The 6,043-nt window shown below is 42.3% G+C and overlaps 1 pseudogene; it reads right to left on the bottom strand.

Moving 5' to 3' along the window:
• Window positions 1-1,429: 1,429 nt before the first annotated feature.
• LOC105493287 (ATP synthase subunit d, mitochondrial pseudogene) lies at window positions 1,430-2,043 on the bottom strand (annotated as a pseudogene).
• Between the last annotated feature and the right edge of the window lie 4,000 nt (window positions 2,044-6,043).

The raw sequence follows: 6,043 nt of genomic DNA, 5'->3' as shown, positions 1-6,043 counted from the left end.
TAGAGGCTGCTCTTGCTCCTGCATTTAGATAAAGAATTAAATGCATGAGCTATCTTGTAAAATGCTATGTGGAACAGGGCATTTGTGGTCAGTCGATGAGTATATAGGTGATATTTCAAGAATATTTCTTTGGCCAGGTATGGTGGACCACACCCGTAATCCCAGTGCTTTGGCAGGCCAAGGTAGGATTGCTTGAGGCCAGGAGTTCAAGACCAGCCTGAACAACAAAGCAAGACCTTATCTCAATTACAAAATGTATATAAGAAGGACATTTCTCCAATATAACTTTTCAGGAACACATATCCTGAAAGTGGGATATGGCATTTCTAGTTTTATCACTTCTAACCTGCCTTTCATTTGAGCATATATGGTTTCAGCAATATCTAGGCCTAAGAACATTCTGAAGGTCTCTGTTTTCTGGTGTGGTCCAATATACCTTCTTTCTTCCCTGAAACATCTTCTACCCCAACCACATTAGTTGGTGTTGTCTAATCTTCCTTTCTAACTGTACAAGTATTACTGGCGAAGATTTGTGAAAGGTTTTTCTTTCTCAAAGTTACCCCTACAAACGCTATCAAAGTAGAATCCAAGCAACTCTATTCCCTAATGCCAGGGCATCTTTTCCATTTGATGGTCAACAGGGCCCCCTACTGGGAGAAACAGCTCAACTACATAAATACCAACACAAACAGCAAGCGTTCTGTAACATTTGGTTCTTCAGGCAGCCAGTGTTTAATTTAATTATGTGCCGTAGCTGAGATACCTACTCATTATTTTTTGTGATAACTCTGACATGTAGTTACAAAAGATTAGCTTTTCATTTGGCATATTTTCCAATTACTCAGTGTTGAAGAATCATTGTAACAATTAATAAAAATCACAAATGTATAGTCTTAAAATAGAATTGATGTCAAGAAATAATTTGGTTCAGTGCTATGTTTCAAGAAGACTAACATTTAAATTCTTCAGGATACTGAGCTTTCTCTTTTGTTCCTAGAATTTCTAAGGGAGGACACTCCACAGTGTCATCAGAAATGAATTCTTTGCTTCTAATAATCCAATAGGTTCTTATATTTGATAATAATATCTCCCTTAAAAAAACTCCTGTTAGAATGGTTCTAAATTTACAGAAAACTTACAAAGACAGTACAGAGAGTTCCTACATTTCCATCACTCAGTTTTTCCTATTGCTAACACCTGACATTACCGTGGTACATTTGTCCTAACTAAGGAATCAACACTGGTACATTACCATTAACTAAACTCCAGAGTTTACTCAGATTTCACCATCATTGTAACTTTTCCCCAATGTCCTTTTTCTGCTCCAGGATTTCACCGAGGATATCACATTACGTTTAATTACCTTGTCTTATTGGTGTCCTCTGGTCTCTGACAGTTTCCGTGACTTGTCTTTTTTTTTGTGTGTGTGTGTGTAATTATTATTTTTAATGTCCAGAATGTGTAATACAAGGGCCAGAGCTTCCTCCTGGACTCAATTTTATAAATTCTCAATTGGTTGGTGAGGCCAATAGGGATACTTTTTCTTGTCTAATTTGGTTTCTGGGAAAGCTTCGTTCAAGTCCTCAATGGTCATCTGATCAAATGGAATTAAGTTCTTTATCTTCTCCATCTGTTTCTCGTATTCTACAATCCTGGCCTTTGAGAGAGACATCCACTCAGCACAAGATTTTACATCTTCTTTTTCTTCGGCATCCACCTGGGCAGTATATTTATCTTCTGGCATAGGAATCTTCAGGGCATTAAACTTCTTCTCAAAGTCATCCACCAAGCTGGCCTTGGCCACATTGGCCTTGTAGTAAGCCCAGTCGATAGCTGGTGGATTCTCAGGTAAAGCAGCCAACCTGGAGGTGAAGGTCTCATTCCAGGACTTCAGGGAACTAGCAATGGCCTTTTGGTTCTGGGGTATGATCTCCACAAAAGCTACCCAGTCAATGGTTTTTAGAGCAAGTTTTCGTCCAGCCATCTTGGGATCCTTCACCGACCCTGGCTGCCCACGGTCCACCGCCGACTTGTCTTGTTTTTGATGACCTTAGCAGATTTTGAGGAATACTGGTCATGTATTTTGTAGAATGTTCCTCAGTGTGGAGTTGTCTGGTGTTTTCATCATGGTTCTTCCAGGATTACAGTATGGGTTTTTGGGAGGAAAACCCCAGCAACATTCTTATCACATCATATCAAGGCTACATACTTATGTATGTATCATTGTTGACAGTAACTTTGACAATCTGGCTGAGATAGTGTTTATTACATATCTCTACTGCAAAGGTGCTTTGTCATTGTTGTTGTGGGGTTTTTTTGGATTCTTGCTCTGGGCTCAGGCTAGAGTGCAGTAGTGTGATCATGGCTTCCTGTATCCTCAAACTCTAGGGCTTAAGTGATCCTCCTGAGTAGCTGGGACGGCAGGTGCGTGCCATCACACCAGCTATTTTATTTTATTATTATTTTTGTAGAGACAGGGTCTTGCTATGTTGGTTAGGCTGGTCTCAAACTCCTGGCTGCAAGCAATCCTCCTGTCTGGGCCTCCCAAAGTGCAGGGATTACAGGCATGAGCCACCACACCAGACTTTTTTTTTTTTTAATTTAAATTTAAATTTAAATATCTTTCACCTTATTTTACAGAGATAAAGACGGAAACCTGTCAGCTTGTTTTTTCAGATGAGGGATAATAATACATTATGGTGGTGAAGAGCAGCTTTTAGGAGACAGAAAACTTGGGTTAATGAGCAGTTTTGCCACTTACTGGCTGTGTGATTTGGGAAAGCTACTTCCTAAGCTTCATGATCAGAATTTGTAAAATGGGATACTAATAGTACTTTCTTCAAAGGGTTATGTTAAGGGCCAAATGATATGATGCGTGCAAAGCACTTGCCCAGTGCCTGCTGCATAGTAAGCACACAAATGTTCACTATGATTACACATGCTAATATGACAGCAGTGATGATAAGCACTATGCATTTATTTTAGTGTCACTGTTACTCTTCAGAGTCAGTAGCAGCAAGTCCTCAGCAGTCAATTCTTTCCATTAATATGCCAGTCTGGACTTGGTGTTTTGGGCTAAAAGGTTGAACCTCAAGCATCCATTCAGTTACTAGTTTAACGATGTTCCCTGAGCTCCTTCTAGGTGTGGCTGCAGCCCTGGGAGTCAGGTGGAGAGTGTCCAGATAGAGGTGAGTGGGAGATAGAGGTCAGGGTTGGTTCCTATGGGACCCTGTGGGTAAAGTATAAGGACAAGCTTGATTATTTCTTCTCTAGTCTCAAGCCATCAAACATTTTATAGGTGAAATTTAGTCTCCTCCAAGTTCATTACCATAAGATCACAGTAGCCCAACCAAATAAACGATTTCACTTGTCCCTGCTTTCCTACTCTGATTTTAGTAGTTGTGCTATTGAGCTCTGAAGTGACTGGAATGGTGGTTTTCAAATTTTAGGGTGAGGCCAGGCATGGTGGCTCATGCCTATAAACCCAGCACTTTGGGAGGCTGAGGTGGGAGGATTGCTTGAGGCCAGGAGTTTGACACCAGCCTGTACAGTGAGACACTGTTTCTAAAAAAAAAAAAAAAAATTAAATTAAAAATTAGTTGGGCATTGTGGTATGGTTCTATAGTCCCAGCTACTTGGGAGGCTAAGGCAGGAGGATCACCTGAGCCCAGGAGTTTGAGGCTGCGGTGATCTATAATCGTGCCACTGCACTCCAGCATGGGTGAAAGACTGAGACGCTGTCTCTAAAAACAGTAACACCTTCAAGGTGCGTTAGAATCACCTGTAGGGTTCCTTAGAACACTTTCCCTATATCTTGTACCAATTTTTTCTCATATCACCAATCTTTCTGCACCCTCTTCCTCACTGTGACTTGTTTCCTTATGTATTTTGAGCTTTTGATGGTGAGTTTATATTCCTTCGAACTTGATTTGTGAGAATTCCTTTGAGACCTGGTTTAAGGAGTATTCCTCTAGTGAGGATATATGTATTCATTTCTACTAAACACTGAGTGTGACTACCAGTTTGCAATAACTTTAAATTTGTACTTTGGGATTTTAGGTCATATGAGTACTTGGATTCTGATACATGGCCCATGAGAAGGCTTGTCTGTGGTTAAGGCATCTCGGGGTGTTGGGGGAGACTTTATCTTTTTTCCCTTTTTACCTAGAACCAAGGCTAACACTGGTGAACACTTACATCAATTCCTTCTGGTATGCATATATATTTTTTCTAGTTTACCCACTAAGGGTGTCAACTGTTTTGGGTACTGGCTTCGTGCTGGAGTCTCTGATTCTGAGCCTGAGCTTTGTCTCTGAGCTGCTCCTATAGGAGCAGCATATGCCCGTCTTGTGGCCTGTTTTTGTGTGGCCTTTCAGCTAAGAATGGCTTTTACATTTTTAAACTGTTGCTAAGAAACAACAACAATGAAGTAAGTGACAAATCATATGTGGCCCACAAAGCCCAAAATATTATCTTTAAAATTGTATCTTTACAGAAAAATATTGTGGACCCCTAGATCATGAGAGCTAAACATAGGCACCCAGGGCAAACTCTATTTCTGATGGTCCTGTTCCCCTCTGAATAGACTAGTAGTTTCTTACCATTTCTGGTGTCCAAGAATTTCTCTGACATTCCTATCAGCTTAGCTCTTTGTCTTAAAGGAGGTTTTAATATTTTATCCATTGTTTTTAGGAGTTCTCTACTTAGAAGGTTCCTCTGGACATTGAGCACCTCATAATATATGAAAAAGCATCCCCACCCTTTACTTCCTGTCGAGCAAGTCTCAGTGCCACAGCAGGGGCTCTAAGAAGGGAAGGCGTTCTTATGCACTGGCCTGTGAGCCGGTGTTGGGAAGTATGATAGAATTGAAACGGGAGAATTCCCTTGCACCCCTTCTCAAGACATGTGACAGGAGTGCGGCTCTGTTTGGTGAGTTCAAACCCCTTTTATGCGGGGGGGATCATGCAGACGGTAGGTGCAGGAACCGGAGTGACTGCTTCGGGGCTCTGGCCCCATGGCAGTGTCTAGGGGTGGGTGTCTGCGACTCCCAAAGCCCAGGTGGGTGCATGTTACAGTGTGCTCTTTTAGTCTTGCCCTTCGTGGATGGCTTAAGGGTTAACCAGGTCAGTGGGCCTTCTGCCTTTTTGCAAGGACAGGGGACCAGCATGACAGCTTTTGTATCCTGAGCTCTTGTCCAGCCATCCCGAAAAATTGGGTCACACATGAACTTGAAGGATGAATGTGGGGGTTTTATTCAGTGGTGGAGATGGCTGTCAGTGGAATGGATGGGGAGCTGGACAGGAGATGGAGGGGGAAGATGATCTTTCCTTGGAGTTTGACTGTCTAGCTGCTGATTCTCTGATCATCCCCAGTCAAACTTCTCCTGATGTTCCTTCTCTTCTCTCCCAGCTTAGGGTTTGGGGTTTATATGGGTAGAGGACAGGGGGCGTGGTAGGCCAGAAGGCAACTTTTGGGTGCAAAAACAGGAATGTCCATCCTTATTTAGGGCCGCAGGTATTCAGGCTTGAGGGTGGTACCTTTGCCGGGGAAATCACCCTCTTCTATCCAGTATTTCCATGACTAATTATATTTTGAAGGGGTGAGTCTAGAAAATAACACACATTGGGATCTCAAAATAATGAGCTTCCTTGCATAGCTAAAATTAGCATTCAGTGGGGACTCACCTCATGGGTAGTGTGTGTGTGTGTGTGTGTGTGTGTGTGTGTTTGCAGGTGTCCCTGCTTATATACGATGGTTGCATCATTCTATTCTACTTCCAGACTACACTTGTTCCTGTTCAGGGAGTGTTTCCTGATTATACATAATCTTCCTACACATAAACTTTCATTTTTCTTTCTTTTTTTTTTTTTTTTTTTTTTGAGACGGAGTCTCGCGCTGTCACCCAGGCTGGACTGCTGTGGCCAGATCTCAGCTCACTGCAAGCTCCGCCTCCCGGGTTCCCACCATTCTCCTGCCTCAGCCTCCCGAGTAGCCGGGACTACAGGCGCCCGCCACCTCGCCCGGCTAGTTTTTTTTTGTATTT

Source organism: Macaca nemestrina, chromosome 3 (assembly GCF_043159975.1).
Source record: "Macaca nemestrina isolate mMacNem1 chromosome 3, mMacNem.hap1, whole genome shotgun sequence".
Lineage (NCBI taxonomy): Eukaryota > Metazoa > Chordata > Mammalia > Primates > Cercopithecidae > Macaca > Macaca nemestrina.
This window is presented reverse-complemented; position numbering and strand designations above follow the sequence as displayed.